We start from the raw sequence: 27,099 nt of genomic DNA, 5'->3' as shown, positions 1-27,099 counted from the left end.
AATATCTAAGGCAATGATCATACATATAGGCATCACGTCCGAGACAAGTAGACCGATACTTTGTGCATCTACTACTATTACTCCACACATCGACCGCTATCCAGCATGCATCTAGTGTATTGAGTTCATGACGAACAGAGTAACGCCTTAAGCAAGATGACATCATGTAGACGGATAATCTCAAACCAATGATGAAAACCCCATCTTTTTACCCTTGATGGAAACAACACGATGCGTGCCTCGCTAACCCTTCTGTCACGGGGTGAGGTCACCACACGGTATGAACCCAAAACCAAGCACTTCTCCCATTGCAAGAATCATAGATCTTGTTGGCCAGACAAAACCGACAACTCGAAGAGAATTACAAGGATATGAAATCATGCATAAGAGAGATCAGAAGAAACTCAAATAAGATTCATAGATAAGCTTATCATAAATTCACAATTCATCGTATCTCGACAAACACACCGCAAAAGAATATTACATCGGATAGATCTCCATGAAGATCATGGAGAACTTTGTATTGAAGATCCAAGAGAGAGAAGAAGCCATGTCGTTACTAGCTATGGACCCGTAGGTCTATTGTGAACTACTCACGCATCATCGGAGAGGCCATGGTGTTGATGAAGAAGCCCTCAGTATCCAAATCCCCCCTTCGGCAGGGCACCAGAACGTGCCCCAGATGGGATCTTGCGGAGACAGAAGCTTGCGGCGGCAGAAAAGTACTTTCGATGATCTCCTGATTTTTTCGGATTTTTAGGGAATATATAGGCGCAACTCCTAGGGCAGAGGGCGCTCAGGGGGCCCACAAGCCTATGGGCCGCGGCCTCCCTCCTAGCCACGGGGTGGGGGCTTGTGGGGCCCCTGAGGCTCCCCTGCCTTGGCTCTCAAGCTTCCCAATCTTCTTCCGTGACGGAAAAAATCTTTTCGGGGATTTTCTTCCGTTTGGACTCTGTTTCCAAATCTCCTCTGAAAGGGGTCAAAAACATGGACAAAACAGGAACTGGCACTTGGCACTGAGTTAATAAGTTAGTCCCAAAAAATATATAAAAGGCATGCAAAACATCCAAAGTTTGACAAGATAATAGCATGAAACCATCAAAAATTATTGATACGTTGGAGACGTATCAAGCATCCCCAAGCTTAACTCCTGCTCGTCCTCGAGTAGGGAAGTGATAAAGAATGAATTTTTGATGTGGAATGCTACCTAGAATAGTTGTCCTTTGCAACTTCTTTCACGTGACATGAATGTTCAGATTCGTAAGATTCAAAACAATAGTTTGCTATTGACATGAAAACAACAAGGCCAAGGAAAGTTATCATGAACTTTCAAAATAACAAGGCCAAGGAAAGTTATCCCTACAAAATCGTATAGTCTCGCTATGCTCCATCATCCTCACACAACTAATGTAAATCATGCACAACCCCGGAATTGGCCAAGTAATTGTTTTCGCACTCTTATTTTCTCAAATTTTTTATAACTATCACGCAATACATGAGCATGAGCCATGGATATAGCACTATAGGTGGAATAGAGTGTGGTGGTGGTTGTGAGACAAAAAGGAGGAGATGGTCACATTGACTCGGCATATAAAGGGCTATGGAGATGCCCATTAATAGATATCAATTTGAATGAGTAGGGATTTCCATACAAGAGATGCACTAGAGTTATAAGTATGTGAAAGCTCAAAAGGAAAACTAGTGGGTGTTGATACGTCTCAAACGTATCTATAATTTTTGATGGTTTCACGTTGTTATCTTGTCAACTTTGGATGTTTTATATACCTTTTATATCTTTTATGGGACTGCCTTATTAATTCAGAGCCAAGTGCTAGTTCCTGTTTTTTCTGTGTTTTTTACTCTTTTCAGATCTGATTTTGGAACGGAGTCCAAACGGAATAAAATACCCGAAATAAATTTTTCTAGAACACAAGAAGATCGGGAGGCTTGAGGGCCAAGGCAGGGGGCTCACAGGGAGCCCACAAGCCCTGTTGCCGCGGCCAGGGGGGCCCGCGGCAACCAGGCTGGTGGCCTCCCTGGCGCTCCCCTGCCCTAGCTCTTTGGCCTATAAATTCCCTAAAATCGCAGAAAAATCAGGGCATCCACGAAAACACTTTTCCGCCGCCGCAAGCTTCCGTTTCCGCGAGATCTCATCTAGAGACCCTTCCCGGTGCCCTGCCGGAGGGGACTTTGGAGTTGGAGGGCTTCTACATCAACATCATCTCCTCTCCAATGACTCGTGAGTAGTCCACTTCAGACCTACGGGTCCGTAGTTAGTAGCTAGATGGCTTCTTCTCTCTCTTGGATCTTCAATACAAAGTTCTCCATGATCTTCATGGAGATCGATCCGATGTAATCCTCTTTGGCGGTGTGTTTGTCGAGATCCGATGAATTGTGGATTTGTGATCAGATTATCTATGAATTATATTTGAGTCTTTGCTGATTTCTTATATGCATGATTTGATATCCTTGTAAGTCTCTCCGAGTCTTGGGTTTTGTTTGGCCAACTAGATCTATGATTCTTGCAATGGGAGAAGTGCTTGGTTTTGTGTTCATACCGTGTGGTGACCTTTCCCAGTGACAGAAGGGGCAGCAAGGCACACATCGTGTTGTTGCCATCAAGGGTAACAAGATGGGATTTTATCGTAGATATGAGATTGTCCATCTACATCATGTCATCTTGCTTAAGGCGTTACTCTGTTCTTTTGGACTTAATACACTAGATCCATGCTGGATAGCGGTCGACGTGTGGAGTAATAGTAGTAGATGCAGAAAGTGCCGGTCTACTTGTTTTCGACGTGATGCCTATAGATATAATCATTGCCTTAGATAACGTCATGACTTTGCGCGGTTCTATCAATTGCTCGACAGTAATTCATTCACCCACCGTCTATTCGCTTTCATGAGAGAAGCCACTAGTGAACACTACGGCCCCCGGGTCTATTCACAAATATCGTCTCCACTTTCACTTTTCCTTTGCTTTGTTTTCTTTGTTGGTTTTAGTTCTCACTTTGCAAACAATCTATAAGGGATTGACAACCCCTTCATAGCATTGGGTGCAAGCTCTTTGTGTTTGTGCAGGTACTTGTGACTAGAACGCTCCTCCTACTGGATTGCTACCTTGGTTCTCAAACTGAGGGAAATACTTACCACCGTTGTGTTACATCACCCTTTCCTCTTCAAGGGAACACCAACGCAAGGCTCCAAGGCCGCGGGGAAATCCTTCGCATATTTGCCAAGGAAGTCGCTATAGGCGTAGCTATAGCAGCAGGATTCTTGGCGCCGTTGCCATGGAAGGTCTGTTGTCGCAGTAGCAGAAGGATTTCTGGCGCCGTTCCCGGGGAGGAGAGATCAAGTCAAGATCTATCCAAGTAGGTGTCACAAACTCATCTCTTGCATTTACCTTTTTTGCCAGTTGCCTCTCGTTTTCCTCTCCCCCACTTCACATTTTCCGTTTTCATTTGCCTTTCTCCTTTGCCATTTTCATTTGCCTTTTTTCCTTTCTCCCTTGCCGTTTCCTTTTGCCTTTTTGTCTTCTTTCCGTTCTCTTTTGCCCGCTTACTTCCTGCTCATTTGTGTGTGGGATAGTCCATCAATGGCTAGACCCACTACTCCAAACGATACCCCTGAGAATGAAGTTATCAATTTCACGCAGAATGAGGAAGAAAATTTAAAGGACGCTTGGTACAGGATTTGCAATGCTCAAAGTAGATCTACTCGTAAGCAATCCACTACCGTTCTTCTTCGTAGGCGGGAATTTTTTGGGGAGCCATACTGTTGACTCTTATGGACCTATCATGAATTTGGTAGGCTCACCCCCGCTCATGGTTAATGAAACCACCTTGACCTTGGAACACATGATGCAAAGGCTTGACGCTATTGAAAACAAAATTACCACAATTGAACATATTGAGGGTTTGGAAAGAAAGATCCACAATCAAATTACTCAGTACGGATCCAAAGTGGGAATGGTCTTGAAAAATTTAAGGTAGAAGGAACCTATAGTTAATGATCCCTCTAGAATTGGCAAACTAGAAGATGTCAAAACCAACTTGGATTCCGCTTTTGCCGCTGTGCAAAATACTCCAAATCTTACTCTCAAAAAGACCGTCAAGTCTGTTTTTGTTTCTAAAGCTAGTGGTGAGTCATCCAATAAAGATGAAGATCTTAAGATGATAAATAATCACGCTACATATGGTTTGAGCACCAAAGATGACTATACGTGATTCCATCACCTTTTGCCTAGCTAAGGGCGTTAAACAATAGCACTTGTTGGGAGGCAACCCAACGAATATATCCTTTTTTTCTGTTTTTTGTTTTCCACACTTTCATAATTCTGTTATGATTGTGTTTTTTGTGTTTCTTTTTGCGTTTGTGCCAAGCAAAACCGTTATGATTAGTCTTTGGGATGATCGTTTGGTCATGCTGGAAAAGACAGAAACTTTCTTCTCATGAAAAGAATTGTTATTTTTTCTGTAAGAGATTTTGAGTTGATTATTTTTGCTGATGATTGCTACGCAAATTCTTCAGACTGTCGTAATTTTTCAGAATTTTTTAAATAACAGAAGTATACAGATTGCTACAGACTGGTCTGCTGTTAACAGATTCTGTTTTTGTTGACTTGGTTGCTTATTTAGATGAAACTATGGATAGTATCGGGGGGTATTAGCCATGGAAGATTGAAAATACAGTAACCCAACATCAACATGAGTAGAATTTAAGTTTGCCACAGTACCTAAGGAAGTGGTGGTTTGCTCTCTTATACTAATGTTATCACGAGTTTCTGTTTAAGTTTCGTGTTGTGAAGTTTTCAAGTTTTGGGCGAAGTTCTTGTCGACAAAGAGATAAAGAGTGGCAAGAGCTCAAGCTTGGGTATGCCCAAGGCACCCCAAGTTGATTCAAGGATGTCGTAAAAGCCTGAGCTTGGGGATGCACCGGGAAGGCATCCCCTCTTTCGTCTTCAATCCATCGGTAACGTTACTTGGGGCTATATTTTTATTCACCACATGTTATGTGTTTTGCTTGGAGCGTCTTGTATCGTAGGAGTCTTTTATTTTTTTTGTGTCACAATCTTCCTTGCTGCACACCTAGAGAGAGACATCCACTCACCGTGATTTTGTCGAGCTTCACTTATATCCTTTGGTTAGACAATTCAGCTCACATGTGTTTCACTTATATCTTTTGAGCTAGTTGATTTTTCTCTATGTGCTTCACTTATATCTTTTAGAGCACAGCGGTGCGTGGCTTGGTAGTTGATCTATGCTTTGAAAGCAGTCTCAAAAGGGGTAGTTATCCAAAGGGATATGAAAACTTCCACCTTCATGTGCATTGAGTAGTTGGAGAAGTTTGATTCATCTCAATTAGTTTTGAGTTATGGTTGTGGTAATATTGAAGTTATACTAGTAAAGTGTTGTGGATCTATAAATACTTGTGTTGAAGTTAGTGATTCCCGTAGCATGCACGTATGGTGAACCGTTATGTGATGAAGTCTGAGCATGATTAGTTTATTGATTGTCATCCTTTGTGTAGCAGTCGGGATCGCGCAATGGTTTATACCTACGAACCCTTCCCCTAGGAGTATGCGTTGAATGCTTTGTTTCAATTACTACTAAAACTTTTGCAACAAGTATATGAGTTCTTCATGACTAATGTTGAGTCCATGGTTTAGATGCACCTTCACCTTCCACCATCACTATCTTCTTTAGTGCCGTGCAATTTTCGCCGGAGTACAAAACCCACCATTAGCCTCCCTCAAAACAGCCACCATACCTACCTACTATGGCTTTTTCAAAGCTAGTCCGAGATATATTGCCATATGACTACCACCATGACATGTGCCACCACTTCTACATTGCCATTGCATGATCATAAGATAGCTAGCATGATGTTTCCATTGATGTCTATGCCATGCTAGATCATTGTCACGGTACACTACCGAAGGCATTCCATATAGAGTCATAATTGCTCTAAGTTTTGAGTTGTAAGTGTGATGATCATCATTGATGGAGCATTGTCCCATGTGAGGAAATAAAAGAGGCCAAAGATGCCCACCAAAAAAAAGAGGCCAAAGAGCCCACCAAAAAAATGAGAGAAAAAGAGAGAAGGGACAGTGCTACTATCTTTCCACACTCGTGCATATTAACCACCATGATCTTCATGATTGAGAATCTCTCGTTTTGTCACCACCATATAGCTAGTGGGAAATTTTCATTATATAACTTGGCTTGTATATTCCAATGATAGGCTTCCTCAAAATTTCCTTAGGGCTTCGTGAGCAAGCAAGTTGGATGCACACCCACTAGTTTTCTTTAAGAGCTTTCACTTACTCTTAGCTCTAGTGCATCAACTGTATGACAATCCCTACTCATTCACGTTGATATCTATTGATGAGCATCTCCATAGCTCATTGATATGCCTTGTCAATGTGCACATGTTCTCCTTGTTTATCTTGCAACCTCCACCACACTCCATTCCACTTATAGTGCTAAAACCATGGCTCACGCTCATGTATTGCGTGAGAGTTGAAAAGGTTTGAGAAAGTAAAGGTGTGAAAACAATTACTTGGCCAATACCGAGGTTGTGCATGATTTAAATTCGTTGTGCAAGGATTATAGAGCATAGCCAGACTATATGATTTTGTAGGGATAACTTTATTTTGGCCTTGTTATTTTGAAAGTTCATGATTACCTTGCTAGTTTGCTTGAATTATTATTGTCTCCAGTCAATAGCAAACTATTGTTTTGAATCTAATGGATCTGAAAATTCACGTCACATAAGAGGAGTTACAAAGGACATCTATGCTAGGTAGCATGAAAGCATCAAAAATTCAGTCTTTATCACTTCCCTACTCGAGGACGAGCAGGAGTTAAGCTTGGGAATGCTTGATACGTCTCAAACGTATCTATAATTTTTTATGGTTTCACGCTATTATCTTGTCAACTTTGGATGTTTTATATACCTTTTATATCTTTTATGGGACCAACTTATTAATCCAGTGCCAAGTGCCAGTTCCTGTTTTTTCTGTGTTTTTGACTCTTTTTAGATCTGATTTTGGAACGGAGTCCAAACGGAATAAAATCCCCAAAATAAATTTTTCCACAACAGAAGAAGATCGGGAGGCTTGAGGGCCAAGGCAGGGGGCTCATAGGGAGCCCACAAGCCCTGTTGTCGCGGCCAGGGGGGCCCGCGGCAACCAGGCTTGTGGCCTCCCTGGCGCTCCCCTGCCCTAACTCTTTGGCCTATAAATTCCCTAAAATCACAGAAAAAATCAGGGCATCCATGAAAACACTTTTCCGCTGCCGCAAGCTTCCGTTTCCGCGAGATCTCATCTGGAGACCCTTCCCGGTGCCCTATCGGAGGGCACTTTGGAGTTGGAGCGCTTCTACATCAACATCATCGCCTCTCCAATGACTCGTGAGTAGTCCACTTCAGACCTACGGGTCCGTAGTTAGTAGCTAGATGGCTTCTTCTCTCTCTAGGATCTTCAATACAAAGTTCTCCATGATCTTCATGGAGATCTATCTGATGTAATCCTCTTTGCCGGTGTGTTTGTCGAGATCCGATGAATTGTGGATTTGTGATCAGATTATCTATGAATTATATTTGAGTCTTTGCTGATTTCTTATATGCATGATTTGATATCCTTTTAAGTCTCTCCGAGTCTTGGGTTTTGTTTGGCCAACTAGATCTATGATTCTTGCAATGGGAGAAGTGCTTGGTTTTGGGTTCATACCGTGTGGTGACCTTTCCCAGTAACAGAAGGGACAGCAAGGCATGCATCATGTTGTTGCCATCAAGGGTAACAAGATGGGATTTTATCGTAGATATGAGATTGTCCATCTACATCATGTCATCTTGCTTAAGGCGTTACTCTGTTCTTTTGGACTTAATACAGTAGATGCATGCTCTATAGCGGTCGACGTGTGGAGTAATAGTAGTAGATGCAGAAAGTATCGGTCTACTTGTTTTGGACGTGACACCTATAGATATAATCATCGCCTTAGATAACGTCACGACTTTGCGCGGTTCTATCAATTGCTCGACGGTAATTCGTTCACCCACCGTCTACTCGCTTTCATGATTGAAGCCACTAGTGAACACTACGGCCCCCAGGTCTATTCACAAATATCGTCTCCACTTTCGCTTTTACTTTGCTTTGTTTACTTTGTTGCTTTCAGTTCTCACTTTGCCAGCAATCTATAAGGGATTGACAACCCCTTCATAGCGTTGGTTGCAAGCTCTTTGTGTTTGTGCAGGTACTTGTGACTTTAACGCTCCTCCTACTGGATTGATACCTTGGTTCTCAAACTGAGGGAAATACTCACCGCCGCTATGCTACATCACCGTTTCCTCTTCAAGGGAACACCAACGCAAGGCTCCAAGGCCGCGTGGAAATCCTTTGCATATTTGCCAAGGAAGTCCTTATAGGCGTAGCCGTAGCAGCAGGATTCCTGGCGCCGTTGCCAGGGAAGGTCTGTTGTCGCAGTAGCAGGTGTGCGTCCAACTTGCTTGCTCACGAAGACCTAGGGCAATTTTTGAGGAAGCCCATCATTGGTATATACAAGCGAAGTTATATAATGAAGATTCCCGCTAGCATATGGTAGTGACAAAGCAAGAAGCTCTCAATCATGAAGAACATGGTGCTATGATGAAGCACAAGTGTGGAAAAAGATAGTAGCATTGCCCCTTCTCTCTTTTTCTCTCTTTTCTTTTTTTTCATTTGGGCTCTTAGGCCTCTTTTTTGGGGGCTCTTTGGCCTCTTTTTTTATTTCCTCACATGGGACAATGCTCTAATAATGATGATCATCACACTTTTATTTACTCACAGCTCAAAACTCACAATGATGACTCCATAGGAAATGCCTCCGGCAGTGTACCAGGATGTGCAACGATCTAGCATGGCGTATGACGTTGAAACATCTCGCTAGCTATCTTACCATCATGCAATGGCAATGTGAGAGTGGCGGCACAAGTCATGAGACGAAACGGTGGGAGTTGCATGGCAATATATCTCGGATTGGCTATGAAAATGCCATAGTAGGTAGGTATGGTGGCTGTTTTGCGGAAGGAATATGGTGGGTTTGTGCACCGGCGAGAATGGCGCGTTACTAGAGAGGCTAGCAATGGTGGAAGGTGAAAGTGCATGTATACCATGGACTCACATTAGTCATGAAGAACTCACATACTTTTTGCGAAAGTTTTTATTAGTAATCAAAACAAAGTGCTAAACGCATACTCCTAGGGGAAGGGTTGGTAGGTGTTAACCATCGCGCGATCCCGACCTCAACACAAAGGATGACAATAAATAGATCAATTATGCTCCGACTTCCTAACATAGCGGTTCACCATACGTGCATGCTACGGGAATCACTAACTTCAACACAACTATTTCTAGATTCACGACACCCTACTAACATAGCTTTTAATATTACCAAATCCACGTCTCAAAACTAATTGAGAGGAATCAAAACTTCTCTTTCTACTCAATGCACATGAAGATGGAGGTTTTTTTTGTGCATCCTCTTTGGGTACCTATCACATTTGGGACTACTTTCATAGCATAAGCCAACTACCAAGTCACGCACCGCCGTGCTCTGAATATATAAGTGAAGTACTAGAGCAAAAGTATCTAGCTCAAAAGATATAAGTGAAGCACTATGAGAAAAAGTATCTAGCTTAAAAGATATAAGTGAAGCACTATGAGCATTCTAGAAAAATCACGATGAGTGCATGTCTCTCTCTCTCAAAAAGATGTGCATCAAGGATGATTGGGACACAACAAAAGGAAAAGACTCCTACGATACAAGACGCTCCAAGCAAAACATATATCATGTGGTGAATAAAAATATAGCTCCAAGTAATGTTACCGATGGATTGAAGACGAAAGAGGGGATACCTTCCCGAGGCACCCCCAAGGTTAGGCTTTTTGGTGTCCTTGAATTTGGCTTGGGATTACTTGGGCATCCCCAAGCTTGAGCCCTTTCCACTCCTTATTTCTTTGTCCATGAGAACATCACCAAAAAATTGAAAACTTCACAACACAAAACTTAAACAGAAACTCGTGATAACATTAGCACAAGAAAACAAACTACCACTTCTTTTGGTACTGTAGAAAACTAGAATTCTATCTATATTGGTGTTGGGATACTGTATTATCACTTTTACATGGCTAGTACCCCCCCTATACTAACCATAGTTTCATCAAAACAAGCAACCAACTCAACAAAAACAGAATCTGTCAAAAACAGACGATTTTGTAGCAATCTGTATACTTCGTATACTTCTGGTACCTCAAAAAATCTTGAAACATTACGACGGCCTGGGAAAAAACATATAAACTAGCAGAAAAAAGAATCAACTCAAAATATCTTTCTGAATAAAAATGAAAAATCATCTCGTGAGCGAAAAGTTTCTGTCTTTTTCCAGCAGGATCAAACAACCATTACCAAGACTAGTCATAAAGGTTTTGCTTGGCTCAAACACAAAAAGAAACACAAAAAACACAATCACAACAGAATTGTGATGGCGTGGACACAAAAAAACATAAATAAAAAGATAAATTCATTGGGTTGCCTCCCAACAAGCGCTATTGTTTAACGCCCTTAGCTAGGTATAAAAGCGATAGAATCACGTATCGTCGTCTTTGGTGCTCAAACCATAAGTGGCCCTCATCATGGATTCATAAGGCAATCTTATTTTCTTTCTAGGAAAGTGTTCCATGCCCTTCCTTCAAGTAAATTGAAATCTAATATTCCCTTCCTTCATATCGATGATAGCACTAATAGTCCTTAGGAAAGGCCTAACAAGAATAATAGGGCATGTAGGATTGCAATCAATGTCAAGCACAATGAAATCCACGGGTACATAGTTCCTATTTGCAATACTAATAACATCATTGATCCTCCCCATGGGTTTCTTGACAGTGGAATCAGCAAGATGCAAATTAAGAGAACACTCTTCAATCTCATTAAAACCCAGAACATCACATAAAGACTTTTGAATCGCAGAAACACTAGCACCCAAATCACACAAAGCATAGCACTCATAGTTTTTGATTTTGATTTTGATGGTAGGTTCCCACTCATCATGAAGCTTTCTAGGGATAGGGACTTCCAATTCAAGTTTCTCTTCAAGATATTTTATCATAGCTTCGAGGATATGATCGGTAAAGGCCTTGTTTAGGCTATAAGCGTGTGGAGAGTTTAACATGGATTGCATAAAAGAAATGGATTCAATCAAGGAGCAACTATCATAATTGAATTCCTTGAAATCCACGGTAGTAATTTCATTACTACTCAAAGTTTTGACGTCATCTACTCCACTTTCAATGCTTTTAGGATCAAGATAGATGGACTCCGAATCATTGGGGCACTTTTCAACCAAACTGGATTCATATCCAGCCCCATAATCATTAGGTTTGACACAAGAAAACAAAGATTCAATGGGAGTCACACCAGGCACTTTAAGATCTTCGTGATTCTCATCACGAGAACACGCCTTTTTAAGCCATTCATGTCTAGCACGAATTTGGGCGGTTCTTTCTTGGCTCTCAATCATGGAAACACGCATAGCTTTCAAAGTTTCATCCATGTTGATTTTGGGAGGAGCACATCTAACTTTCAAAGCATCAACATCGCTAGAAATTCTATCAACGCTCTTAGCCAAATCATCAATTTTGAGTAGCTTTTCCTCTATGGACGCATTGAAAATCTTTTGAGAGTTGATGAACTCTTTGATATTACTCTCTAAATCAGAGGGTAATTTATTGTAATTTCCATGAGTATTGTTGTAGGAGTTGCCAAAATTATTAGAGAAGTTACTAGGAAAAGGCCTAGGAACATGGTTTCCTCTAAAAGCATTGTTGTTGACGAAGTTATTCCTACCAACAAAATTAACGTCCAAGCTAGCGTTGCTACTCTCAATCAAAGAAGACAAGGGCATATCATTAGGATCCAAAGGAGCACTTCTACTAGCAACCAAATTCATTAACTCATCCATCTTTGCACCCAACGAGTTAATTTCCTCTATAGCATGTACCTTCTTACTAGTAGGTGACCTTTCAGTGTGCCACTGAGAGTAGTTCGTCATGATGTTGTCTAGGAGCTTTGTGGCTTCCCCTAACGTGATTTTCATGAACGTTCCACCTAAGGCGGAGTCCAAGATATTTCTAGAAACGAAATTCAAGCCAGCGTAAAAGATTTGAATAATCATCCAAAGACTCAAGCCATGAGCGGGATAAATTCTAATCATTAATTTCATTCTCTCCCAAGATTGTGCAACATGTTCATTATCAAGTTGCTTGAAATTCGTGATATCATTACGGAGAGAGATAATCTTAGCCGACGGAAAATACTTGGATATATAAGCATCTTTGCACTTATCCCAATAATTGATACTATTTTTGGGCAAAGAAGAAAACCAAGTTTTTGCGTGATCTCGCAACGAGAAAGGAAAAAGCTTCAATTTAATCACGTCATTATCCACATCTCTCTTATTTTGCATATCGCAAAGATCAATGAAGGTATTGAAATGGGATGCGACATCTTCACTAGGAAGGCCAGAGAATTGCTCTTTCATAACAAGGTTCAGCAAAGCGGCATTGATTTCGTATGACTCCGCACTAGTGGCGGGAGCAATCGGAGTACTAATAAAATCATTATTATTAGTATTCGAGAAGTCACAAAGTTTGGTGTTTTCATTCATGATGACTTCGGCAAACAGGCAAGCACACAAGCAAACAAAGAGCAAGAGAGGAAAAAGGGCGAACGAAAAGGCGAATGAAAAAGGCAAACGAAAAAGGCAAATTGTGAAGTGGGGGAGAGGAAAACGAGAGGCAACTGGCAAACAAAGTAAATGCAAGAGATGATTTTGCAACACCTACTTGGATGAGTTCTTGACTTGATCTTCCTCCCTGGCAACGGCGCCATAAATTCTTCTGCTACAGTAACAAAAGTCCTTCCATGGCGCTAGGAATTCTTCTTGCTACTTCCCTGGTTTGCGTCAGTTTTTTCCTTGAAGAGGAAAGGGTGATGCCACACACGAGCAGTAAGTATTTCCCGCAGTTTGAGAACCAAGGTATTGATCTAGAAGGAGGGTCTCGTCAAGTCCAGAGTACCTACGCAAACACAAACAAGCATGCACCCAACGCTTCAAAGGGGTTGTCAATCCCTTCAAGATTGTTTGCAAAGTGAGATCTGAAGGCGGAAAGTGCAACGAAGTAAAAAGTGTAAGGCTGAAAATATGGTGTGGAGTAGACCCGGGGGCCTTAGTGTTCACTAGAGGCTTCTCTCAAAGTAGCAAATATCACGGTGGGTGAACAAATTACCGTCGAGCAATTGATAGAACCGTGCAAAGTCATGACGATTTCTAAGGCAATGATCATACATATAGGCATCACGTCCGAGACAAGTAGACCGATACTTTCTGCATCTACTACTATTACTCCACACATCTACCGCTATCCAGCATGCATCTAGTGTATTAAGTTCATGACGAACAGAGTAACGCCTTAAGCAAGATGACATGATGTAGAGGGATAATCTCAAACCAATGATGAAAACCCCATCTTTTTACCCCTTGATGGCAACAACACGATGCGTGCCTCGCTACCCCTTTTGTCACTGGGTGAGGTCACCGCACGATATGAACCCAAAAACCAAGCACTTCTCCCATTGCAAGAATCATAGATCTAGTTGGCGAGACAAAACCCACAACTCGAAGAGAATTACAAGGATATGAAATCATGCATAAGAGAGATCAGAAGAAACTCAAATAAGATTCATAGATAATCTGATCATAAATCTCCAATTCATCGGATCTCGACAAACACACTGCAAAAGAAGATTACATCGGATAGATCTCCATGAAGATCATGGAGAACTTTGTATTGAAGATCCAAGAGAGAGAAGAAGCCATCTAGTTACTAGCTATGGACCCATAGGTCTATGGTGAACTACTCACGCATCATCGGAGAGGTCATGGTGTTGATGAAGAAGCCCTCCGTATCCAAATCCCCCCTCCGGCAGGGCACCAGAACGTGCCCTAGATGGGATCTTGCGGAGACAGAAGCTTGCGGCGGCGGAAAAGTACTTTCGATGATCTCCTGATTTTTTCGGATTTGTAGGGAATATATAGGCGCAACTCCTAGGGCAGAGGGCGCTCAGGGGGCCCACAAGCCTGGGGGCCGCGGCCTCCCCCTGGCCGCGGGGTGGGGGCTTGTGGGGCCCCTAAGGCTCCCCTGTCTTGGCTCTCAAGCTTCTCGATCCTCTTCCTTTACGAAAAAAATCTTTTCGCGTATTTTCTTCCGTTTGTACTCTGTTTCAAAATCTCCTCTGAAAGGGGTCAAAAACATGGAGAAAAGAGGAACTGGCACTTGGCACTAAGTTAATAAGTTAGTCCCAAAAAATATATTAAAGGCATGCAAAACATCCAAAGTTTCAGAAGATAATAGCATGAAACCATAAAAAATTATAGATACGTTGGAGACGTATCAACAGGAAGCAAAAGGGTGGCAAGAATCTTGAACAGAACACTGCTATTGATATCCCTGAGGATATATACTTGGAATATTGCACACGAGATGAGCAAGAAACAATGCCCAAGAGGAAAATAAGGCTCCAAAAGATAGAACGCAGGTGGGCTAAGGAGTGGAAGGAATACCGATTCGTCACTCCAAAGTACGTGAAGAAATTCGCTCTTAAGCCACCTGGCAAAAGGCATCCTCTTGAGGATCATCAGGATGCCCATCCTTCAAGCCTCAAGACGATTGATGATTATCCTGAGGAAAAGACCAAACACTTGCCAAAGCTTCAGAAGCAAGCAAAAGCCGGTGCGAGGAAATTCAATGAAGAATCTGCTGCTGCTGCTACCGCAGCCACCTCCTCAGCTGCTGAAACTTCTGGCACGACCATTCCTCAAGTCAAGCCTATGCCACAGAAATCAAAGGCTTCAAAGCCTTAGGAGAAATTGCTTCAGAAGGTTGCGTCTGCGTCTGCACCAAAACTCTCAACAACCAAACAGGCCTCAAAACTTGAACACAAACAGATTGTGAGGCAACTGCCGACTGTCTCCAGCTCCTCTGTTCCTTCTGCAACGAGCTTAGAGACAAAGTCTTCACCAACTCCATTGAAGACAAAGATGACTGCTGGAAGAGGAACCAGACCCAGCCCAAGCAATGTCATCAAAGTCCCTTCTACATTAGAAGGAAGTGATGAATATGATGATGAGACACTGCAAGCAATCATCAGAAACAAGCAGGAGCGGGTCGCTCAAGCTTCAGGCAGTGCCATTCCTTTGGCCATGGATCCAAAAGTCCTGTTAGACTACATCAATGTTTGGTATGATGACCCTAACACACCCTTTGATGACTTGAAGCTTCCCCCAAGCATCAGCCATATGGTGGCCATATTCATCAATGAGGCCAAGTGGAATGAGACACAAGCCAAACAAGCAAAGGCTGCAAAGTTGAAGACGGAGAAATTCCTCAAACAAAATCTCCTCAGCCTGACGCGTGATGCTCTTGTGTCAACCCAGGCAGAACTGAAGACTTTGACAGACAAGTATACCAAGCTATCTGATCGTCAAAGTCTCAAGAACAATTTCATCAAGTTTGCAACCAGCACAGTTGATGATTACAACAAAAAGGCTGCCCCTCCAGCAAAACCACAACAGCCTGAGGTAGAGGAAGAACAAGCAACCCCTGCTGAAGAAATGCCTCAAGAAAGCCGTGCTGATGCACCGCTATTGAGGAAATAGCTAAGGAAATTCCAGCTGATGCATCTAAGCCAGCTGATGAATCTGCTCCAGCTGAAGAAAATGCTTTAGCTGAGGAAACTGCCAGGACGGATACGGTTCCGCCTCCTGAAGAGAAAGTGCCTTCACCAAAATCCTCAAAGGTGAAGAAAATGACTCCGTCTGCATCAGATGTGAAGATAACCAAGGTTGCAGAAAAGGAAGCTAAGAAAAGAAAAGCTTCTTCAACACCAGAATCAAAAGAGGCGAAGCGCCTCAAATCTGTTGATGAAAATGCTCCTTTGGATGATGTGTCTCTCAAGATTTCTCCATCCTATGCCATGATTCCCTTCGAGAGTGAAGATAAGGAGCATCTGACTGATGAGGAAATGAAGACAGTTGAGTCTGAGGAACACACTGATCATGAAATTCAAATTGATGACAGTCCTGAGGCATTCATTCCTCATGAAGAACCTGCTCAAGGATCAATTGCAACAGCTGAAGAATTTGGCTCCTCCTCCAAGCAAATTTCTCAAGCTGAGGAAAACCAAGGAGAAGATACTTAGCCCGAGGAAAATCCAAATCCTAAGCAAAACCCTCAATCTGAGGCTCACCATGAAGAGATTCTGAGCAAAACCCTCAACCTGAGGCTCAGGCTGAAGAAAATCCTCACCCAGAGCAAAATCCTCGACCTGAGGCACAGACTGATGAAATTCCTCATCCTGAGGAACATGCTGAAAAAATGCCCCTGCGCCAAATACAGAAACTGCTATGGTGGTTGTCAATCTGGAGACTACCATGATCATCTCTCCTCAAGGAAAGCAGCAAAATCTTCAGCCTATGCAGCATCAGCCCTTCTCCAAGAGGCCAAAGTTTCAGAAGGAAGCGTTTTATGAGGAACACACGTATTTCATCGGAGAAAATCCTTATGAAAAGCCTCGCATCAGGCACATGAAGTTTTGGACAAGGACACAACTCAACTATTATGCATCTATGCTCTGTGGAAGAAACAAAATATTTCAGCATAGGCATATTCCTCATGTTGAGCTTGAAGAAATTCCTTGCTTCGCTCCAGTCGTCAACGTTCTTCATGAAGCAGGACTGTTGCCACTTTGCACTGCTATCTGCGATTGGAACATCGACATCGTTCTTCAATTCTATGCAACTTTGCACATCTCTGGAGATCCAACAGATATCAACACTTGGGTGCTGGATTGGATGACGCAACACACACACTTCAAGGCCCCTGCAAATGAGCTGTTGCGAGTACTTCCTGTGTCAATTCCTTCAGAAAATTCCGTGAAGATGTATGATGAACGGGAGCTGCCCAATAAGATGAAGGAAGTCCTCATGAAGCCTTTGGCAAAGGATCAACCATCAAGAACGACTTTCCTGGAACAAGGTCTGAAGTATGAACCCAGGACTGTCTACGGAATTTTGTGCAGTGTTCTCGCTCCAATCAAGGGCCATGATGATGAAGAAGATGTTGTAGGCATCGTGAAGAATATCCTCTTCAACATCATCCATGGCATCCCCATAAACCTTCATGACTTCTTCTTGAGTACTCTGGCTGACAATGCTATGTCACCTTTTAAACTGAAGATTTACGCTCCATGGATCATGAGATTCATCACACGCAGGTTATGCATCAACTATCATGTTGATTTCAATAATCACCTTGGATATATGCCTCCAATCAGAGTCAACAAGAAGACTTTCGAGCCAGTTGAAGGAAAAGGCAAGTCTGTGATCGATGAAGGAAGTCGGCCCCTTGATGGCCAGTTTCGTGAACCAGATGCATATTCTTCATGGGATGATACTGAAACACAGCCGCCAAGTCCAGTTGTCCCAAGGGTGATGAATAACAAAGAGCTACTCCTCTATCTTCATCAGAAGGTCGATCGCAATCACAAATGGGTCAAACGAAAATTCGGCGCCATTGTGAAAACCCTCAATGAAACTCAGAACTTCATGAGGTTTTTGATCGCACCTGGGCCACACTGGCTCATTTGAAGACTCCAGCAGAACTTGAAGAATTGGAGTTTACACAGGACTTTGACTGGTCATGGCCACCAAAGAAGAAATTCAAGCCAATTCTTGTTCCAGACCTTGAGGACAGTTCCTTTTCTTCATATCGCACTACAGAACCTGATGAAGACCAAGAAGACACTGCCACTGGTCCAAGGAGGAAGCCTGCTCCCAAGAATCCTCACGCGTCTTCCTCAACTGCTAAGAAGTGAAAGTCTTCAAGGGGCGTTAGTCCTCAGTTTTGTCCCTTTTCGTCACTTGATGACAAAGGGGGAGAAATCTAAGAGTTAGTCTTCACGCAGGATATATTTTGGACCTTATGAACTTTATTAAGTTACAAACTCTTGGTTCTTCTGAAGTGTTTTATGTAATGAGTTGTAACTTAAGCCCGATGGTACTCTGGCGCTTTTGAACGTTTTTCTTTGCATGCTTATTCCTCAAAATATTAATGCACGCATGCTGGAATTCATCAGATACCATTTCTCATCATGCATTCTCAAATTCTTCGTATTATATGTCATATGTATGCATGATTTACAAGACTCATGGGGAGATCTCCATGATATAAATCATCAATGTGCATTTGCTGTGAAAAGCAAAATCCTCAAGATATGCACATCTTCACGGGGAGTCTCTCTGTATCTTGATTTAAAATTCCTCAAATGAGTATTTACACTTCATATTTTTATCCTCGTTGATGACTTAACCTAACTGTCATCAACCACCAAAAAGGGGGAGATTGTAAGTGCATCTAGTGCCCCTTAGTGATTTTGGTGGATTGAATACTTATAGGTTAAGTATCAAATGTGTTCATAAGTGTACACAGGATCTATAAGTCGCTGGGGAGTTTGAAATATTCGATGAATATCGACCGCTAAAATGTATATATTCAGCTGAAGAAATTGGTCTGAAGCTGAAGAATTGAATCGTGAAGAAATTGCGATGGAATTGATATTCCTCATGAAGATATTTAAGATGAGGAATTCAGTGTGTCCTGAAGAAAATCAATCTGAAGACTTTGAAGCATGAAGATTTATTCTTTCTGTTTTATTTTCTTCACTCTTGAGTAATAGGAACACCGTACTGTTAAAGGGGGTCGAGGTAACACTTCGGAATGAATTTCCTCATGGTGCTCAACCCAAGACTAATCCTACCAAAAAGCCTCAAGTGAGGAATATGAGAGACATGAGGACTCTCACAGTTGAGGGTCCCGACCGTTGCCGCAATACGCGCCACATCACCGATCTTATCCACACCAACGGTCATATTATTTAAGGACGTTAATGTCAAATCATGTCGAGATGGTCCCATGCTATAAATAGCCGCCCCCACAACCATTAGCTGGTTGGATGCTCCGTTAGAAACTGACACTTGTCATAAGAGCAACCCAAATTCCTCAGAGTCTTCGAGTGTAAATCATCAGTGAGGAAATACCCCAAACACCAAACCACAAACCAAAAACCAAGTGATTGAGCATCACTAAAGAATTTGTTCCTGTGTGGAACCGAAGCCTTTTACCTTTGAGGAATGTGCATCCTCCAGACGGTTAGGCGTCATGGTCTAGAGCAATCCAGCAGTCAATTGTGGATCGCCGGGTGACCAAGCTTGTGAGGGTTTGGAAGTCTGCACTAAAGATTTACCACGAGGGTTGGGCGAGGACTGTGTGTTCTTAGCTCAAGGAGAATACGGTAGGGACTATGTGTCCCGGGACTGTGTCTCTTTTGGTTTCAATACCAAGCCGCTCCAAACCAGATGTACAACTGTCACAGCAGTTGGAACTGGGTCATCAACCATTGTCTTCACTGTGAAACGGGTTCTATTTCTTCAACTCTTTCAATTCCTCATATTGTATGTTGAAGATTCTCATTGTCACTGTTTGAAGAATTTGCTGAAGATTTTCTCTGAAATTCCTGAACCCCAAATTCTTCACGCGAGTTAATCCTCTCATACTTTCTCTGTGCCTGCATACTATGCAATCTTCTTTTCATATTCTTCACCTTGAAAACTGTTGTAGTGATACTTTGCACCTCCGATCCTTTGCTGTTTCCGCTTCAAGTTAGTCATCAGTGAGGAATTTCCTCAAAAGGAATTTCCTCAGTGATGAAATTCTAAAAATCTCCTATTCACCCCCTTTAGTCGATATAACGCGCTTTCAGTAGTTGAGATACATCACATATATGCGGATGAACTGAAAATCCAGCTTGGTCATGTGGAACATGTCGTAGATGTAGTCAAATCGCATGATGAACTTATCCGTGGGCCATCTGTCAACGTATGACATCGCACCCGGAACCTGAGCCGCGTAAAGTGGGTATCCTGGTTTTGCCGTGCTGAGAAGTCTTCTCTCTATGGCCAGCACATCATCATGAAGTCTCCTTAGATCATTTTTCAGTATGTTCTCTAGCGCTTTCTAAGGTAGGATCAGGTGACCGGCGAGATGGAAACAATCCACACCTACGATAGGTATTCTTTCTACCTCCCGGCGCTTCAAAGGCAGCTGGCTTCTTGAAGCAGCTCTGGCGCCTTTAGAGCCTTTCTTCTCCGGTCTCCTCCTTCGCTTCTTGGTGGGTGGCGGTAGTGATCCCACCATACCTTCCCTAGCCACCACCCCGGCGTCGTCGGGCTAATTACCAGTGGACGGCCCCCGTGTTGTTCTTACTGGGTAGAGGCGGCATCTGAAGGCGTCTCCGGCGAGGAACTCCTGAAAAGAGACTTTTTTGCAATCAGTCGTAGGACGTTGTGGCTCTGGCAGTTTAGGCACCATCAAGTCATATCCACGCTCATAGTCTGAGTCATAATTCCGAGCATCGTCATAGACGGTATTTATATAATGGTTACGGTCAGGAACATCCTCCTTCATGACATCATCAACATTTCTTCAACAGGGGCGACGTCAGCTGGAACTAATGGAGGCTCTCCCTTGCCACGTCGACCGCTATCAACCACCACGATAGGTGCATGTAACTGGGTAGGTGGGGTGGTGTTCATACCTTGTTGAGGAGTTGTCGTTGGTGTGCTACCGGGCGCCTCGACATGAAGGTGAGTGTTCGGCCAAGGCAAGATCTAGCTCTTGCAAGCAACAATCTATTTGGGTCTCTTTCTCATTGACTAGTGTCAGAAGAGGCAAATCTTTGAAACCCGCTTTCACACTAGCCACAAAAACTTTGAAGACGCCATGGGGCATCTGTCGGTTGTGGAGCATGTGGTCCTTCGGTTTCATGATCGCTGGCTTTCCCACATCCACCTTCTAGTTGTTGATATCGTACAGTAGGGTGCACGGGGTTTCGTCGGCCTGCGAAGACATGACTACGAAGTCAGTCATGTGAAAGGCAACTGAAACGGAAGACTATATAGATATGCTGGTGAAGAGCGTATGACACGTAATTACCATGATGGTGTCGAGCTCAGCCAAAGACGAAGCCCCTCCGAGCACACTAGAGATGAAGGACGGGCTGCTATGAAGTGGCACGAGAGCAGGTACGGGAGCATGTGCAGTTGCATGAGCAGGTGCTAGTGGTGCAATGTTCGCCGAATTGCTCCGGACAAAGATGAGAAGGGGAAAGTTGTGTGGCCCCTTTTCTAGATTCCTCCTCATTAACTCAAAAACTGCTGGAACCTATTGGCCCAAGAAAGCTGCCACAACTGCATTGACCTTATCATTGAGTACCTTGACCGACTCTTGGAAGCATTGACCTTATCATCGAGTAGCTTGACAAACTCTTCTTTGGTCTCAGCTTTTCTCTGATCGATCGCCCGCGCGACCTTCTTGTCGATGGTCTGTTGAGTAAGTTGTTGTCTCTCCTTTTTTCCTCCGACCTCTCGTCGTAGCACTTCATCCATGAGGCGCCATCTCCGACGCCGTACACACGTCCATACGACGGAGGTTTGTCCACCAAGTCATTTTGCAGTATGTTCAGGGTCCGGTTGAACGGGTTGTCCCACTTGGGCCTCGCCGATACCTGAGACGACTCATCACTTTTGGCTGCCTTTTGGTCCTACTCTTTCTGCAAAAGGAACGTGGATTGTTTACAAATGTGAAAAAACTTGTTGTCAAATTTATTGGAAACTAATTAATATGAGGTGGTAATACAACAATTACCAGTAGTCTCATGAACTCCCTCGTGTTCAGGTCGTGTAAAAGACCTTATTGACGGGGTCCCACTGGTGTCGGGCACTGATCCAGTCACCCAACTCCGGGTCGGTGAACTCCTCCAAGGGGTCTGGGATTCCGTGACATTCACGTTTGGCGTCCTCCTTGGCCCATACGTGCCTCTTCCCCTCGTAACCACGACTTTCGAGGCGGTCGGCACGCGTGTTCCTGCCCTGGAGCTCCTTCGTTTGCTCCGAATTTTTCTGCGCTTCTTCTGTAGCACATGTCTCCTTGAATTTTTTGAAGTCCTCTTCCGTTAGTGATGGATTGTCAGCATGAATCTTGGACCACGGTTCATTCTTCAGAATCAATTTGTTCACCCTTATTTCTAGGCAGACAAGGCGTTGGTGAATGTCACTATTGCCTTATTGTTTATCTTTGTCATGGGTTCGTCATCCCACAGAAGTTTTTTCCTGTCCGCCCGAGGAACAAGAACCTATTGTGCAACTTCGTTAGGAGCGTGTGCTCCATATGTGGTATCTTCTTTAACTTTTTGTCGTTGATGTTGGCAGTTTCCTTGAGGATGCATCCTAGTTGATTTCCATAGCACTTGCATGCTGCCTCCGGCGTCGTTGGCTCTAATTTCATGGGGTTCATCGCCGTGACCACAATTTGTCCGGTGCCGAGCTCGTTTGGTTTACTTGTCCTCTTCGGCTTTGGTCCTTCACCGGCTATGTGGTATTGGTGCCGGTGCCACTATAGCTGCCGGTGCCAGTGTCAGTGTCGTGGTTGCTCTCACTGCCACTCTGCATCCGCATCTAGTGTTGGTCCACGTAATCGAAAAAATGATTTGCTTCATCAAAATGGTCTTCTTCGTGGCGACGAGAACCCCCGGCTTCGTCGTGGCTAGACATATTAATTTCCTACGAGTAATTAAGTATAATAGTTTAATTCTAGGACGAATAACATGAATAATAAAAAGGGGACTATATTTGGTCGGAATATTGGTTCATTCCCCTTTCCGGCAATTCCCGGACACTCCTTATGTCCTAGTTTCTATCACAAGTCATGCCAAAATTCATGGAAATTTTCGGCATGACCTTTGCTGAAAAGTGGACGTGTGGAGCGCGTGAAATTTGTCGTAATGGAAATGAACCTAATTTCAACAATATGGCTCGAGGCCGGCTGCACATTTCTATCCACATTTCTGTCATGCTATGATCCGGATGAAGTTCTAGAAACAAACTAGAAACATTTGGGACCAGAAGTTGTTGATGTCCACAATTCAACATGTCAATGTTTTTTGGTGATTGTATGAGGGCTACCTCACCAGCCTCTATCGTTCGTGAAAAGGACGTGGATGTCGCCTAGAGGGGGGGTGAATAGGCGCTTTAAAATAGTTAAGGTTTAGGCTTGAACAAATGCGGAATAAAACTAATCGTTTAATATGTCAAGCACAAAACCTACAACAACTAGGCTCACCTATGTGCACCAACAACTTATGCTAAGCAAGATAAACAACTAAGTGATAGCAAGATATATTACAATAAAGAATATGTCTATCACAAAGTAAAGTGCATAAGTAAAGGGTTCGGGTAAGAGATAACCGAGGCACGGGGAGACGATGATGTATCCCGAAGTTCACACCCTTGCGGATGCTAATCTCCGTTAGAGCGGTGTGGAGGCACAATGCTCCCCAAGATGCCACTAAGGCCACCGTAATCTCCTCACGCCCTCGCACAATGCAAGATGCCGTGATTCCACTAAGGGACCCTTGAGGGCGGTCACCGAACCCGTACAAATGGCAACCCTTGGGGGCGGTCACCGAACCCGTACAAATGGCAACCCTTGGGGGCGGTCACCGAACCCATACAAATGGCAACCCTTGGGGGCGGTCACCGAACCCGTACACGTGGCAACCCTTGGGGGCGGTTACCGGTACCCGTACAAATTGCTCGGGGCAATCTCCACAACCTTATTGGAGACCCCGACGCTTCCCGGAGCTTCACACCACAATGATTGAGCTCCGAGACACCACCAAGCTTCTACGATGCCAAAGCATCCACGAAGAACAATATCAAGGGTACTAAGTACCGAAGGTAGTAAGCTTCTCAACTTCTCACTTCCACGTATCACCGTGGAGAACTCAAACCGATGCAACTAATGTAATGGCAAGAACACACGAAGTGGTCGAGTCCCTCACACTCAAATCCCTCCACAACAACAAAATCTATGGAGAAATATGAGAGGAAGAACAAGGAGCTCACAAAGAACTCCAAGATCAAGATCCAAGGGGTTCCCCTCACATAGAGGAGAAAGTGATTGGTGGAGATGTGGATCTAGATATCCTCTCTCTTTTCCCTCAAGAACAAGCAAGAATCATTGGAGGGATTGAGAGTAATCAAGCTCTAAGAATGTCAACAATGGAGGTAGAACAAGAGCTCAACAGATAGATGAGGCAAGGGGGAAGAAGACCCCCTTTATATAGTGGGGGGAAGAATCAGACCGTTACCCCCACTCTCTGCCCGAGCTCCAGCGGTACTACCGCTGGCTGCAGCGGTACTACCGCTGTCACTCCAGCGGTACTACCGCCAGCTAGCGGTACTACCGCTAGCTGCAGCGGTACTACCGCTGGCACTCCAGCGGTACTACCGCTGGGCCCCTGGTAGTGCAAAGGCACTACCACCGCCAAGAAAGTCTTCGCAAAAAGGTCCGTCCACGAACAACCGCTAGGCAGGCGGTACTAAGCTCCTGGAGCGGTACTACCGCTGACCAGGGGTGGTACTACCGCGAGCCAGCGGTACTACCGCTAGGGCAGCGGTACTACCGCCAACTCTAGCGGTACCACCGCTAGGTCGAGCGGTACTACCGCTAGGTCCAGCGGTACTACCGCTAGGTCGAGAGGTACTACCGCTAGGTCCAGCGGTACTACTGCTCGCCACTGAAACAGCCATAACTTTCGCATACGAGCTCCGAATCGAGCAAATCCAAGCTTGTTGGATTCAGGACGACAAGGGATATACAAACAGCCAAAGATATAGAGATGTGAGATCTCTATGAATGAAGAACCGGCAAAAACTCCAACATCGAAAACATCATAGTAGATGCATATGGACTCCGTTTTCGATGAACTCGAGCTTGTCATGAAGATGACCATAAGCTCTAAAACTCACAAAGAGAAACACCAACTAAGAACCAAGAAGTATGATGCAAGGATGCAAATGGTTTGAGCTCTCAACGAACGATACAATCAAGCTACTCACTTGAGAGCCCCCCTTGATAGAACAACAATCTATCCTAACCAGAAAACCTATCAAGGGCAAACCTATACCTTGCACCTCATCCTCTTGAGCTAGATGATGATGATCTTGGCTTCCTCAAGATGGACCACCTTTCTTGATTGTGTTGGCTTGATGAATACTAGTTGATTTCTCCCCCATACTCACTATGGGTGAGCCACTCTTCAGCATATCTTCACAAGTCCATTGCCACCATAATGGACGGCAAGCTTCAAGCATGCTATCTTCGTGCTGATCCACTTGAACTTGCACGTCGCAATCTTGATGACGATCACAACTTGACGTCATACTCCATGGGTTGTATGAGATCTTCCCTTTGACGCAAGCTCATGGAAACACACCTAACCCCCACATAGAACTCTCACGAAGACCATGGGTTAGTACACAAACACGTAATGGACAATGCTTACCATACCATGGGATCACTTGATCCCTCTCGGTACATCTTGTACGCTTTGTGTGTTGATCATCTTGGTTTACTCTTTGTCTGAGATCTTGATCAACCATTGATGATGATCACAACTTGACGTCATACTCCATGGGTTGTATGAGATCTTCCTTTTGACGCAAGCCCATGTAAACACACCTAACCCCCACATAGAACTCTCACGAAGACCATGGGTTAGTACACAAACACGTAATGGACAATGCTTACCATACCATGGGATCACTTGATCCCTCTCGGTACATCTTGTACGCTTTGTGTGTTGATCATCTTGATTTACTCTTTGTCTGAGATCTTGATCAACCATGTCTCTCTATGACCATTCTTTGGATAATACCTTGGATACCATCTTGGTCATCATATAAACTCCTTGAACCCAACAGATGGACTTCAAGAAGTGCCTATGGACAAATCCAATAAATGTAACTTAAGGCAACCATTAGTCCATAGGAATTGTCATCAAGTACCAAAACCACATATGGAGATATATGCTCAATATATGCTCCAACAGTTCGGCTATGTACTTGGTTCGGTGATTCCTTTATTTATAAAGTGGGGTGAAAGCCTCTTTCAAGAGAATGTTTTTGAACATTTATAAAATGAAATTAAACCCAACCCTAAATATTCAATGCTGAAACAATGAACAAAAATAATCACTGACCAACACTGACAGTTCAAACTCCAAGCTCTCGAAGTATCACCATGAAATTGCAATTTGCAATTTCATTGTGAATATAGTACTGTTAACTCAATACCCTGACACCTGGCCAACTTGTCATCTAGTTTTGCGTAAGTTCCATTTGCATGTGTAGCCTCAATATTTTCACACTCCTTGGAGTTAAACCAAAATGGTAAAAAAGACCAAAAACGTAGAATTGAACCGATGTCACATTGACATTCGCTGTCCAGCTTCTAACGTTGCGGCAAAGGTAATGAAATCCTAAAATGTGTGCCCCAAATGCAAGTTTTATCTCCCCGCCACACTTGAGCGTTTCAAACAACAATAAGTGCACAACTAGCAGGCCAAGCACACGATACAATGTCCTACTGTACTTTACAATGTGACAATCTGAACATCACACACCTATGATCATTCCACTAGTGGCTAATGAATTTTAAGTTTGAGATCAATTTTCGAATAAAAAACCCTCCTAATTTCATCCGGCTGAACGATATTGCTGTGGGGCACTGCTGCTTCTGTTGCTACTGATGTTGCGGCTCTGCTGCTACTACTACGGCGAGGGGATCGGCCACGCGACGGCGACGACAACAAAGATGGCACACGGCAAGAGAGAGCGGCAAGGAGGGGAGGGGGCAGCGTACCACGAGGAGAAAGGCCACTTGATAGGGACGGTGTGAGGTTGAGGAAGAGGAAGCAGGCACCCAGCAACGATAGCAACGATGACGACGGAGGAGGGCGCGCAGGGACGGGCGGTGGCGGTGACACAGGAGCGGGGTGGGGGAGGGTGGAGATAAGGAGCGGGGGAGAGGGGGAGTTATGAAAATTT

This window comes from Hordeum vulgare, chromosome 7H (genome assembly GCF_904849725.1).
Source record: "Hordeum vulgare subsp. vulgare chromosome 7H, MorexV3_pseudomolecules_assembly, whole genome shotgun sequence".
NCBI classification, from domain to species: Eukaryota; Viridiplantae; Streptophyta; class Magnoliopsida; order Poales; family Poaceae; genus Hordeum; species Hordeum vulgare.
Note: the sequence above shows the minus strand (reverse complement) of the source record.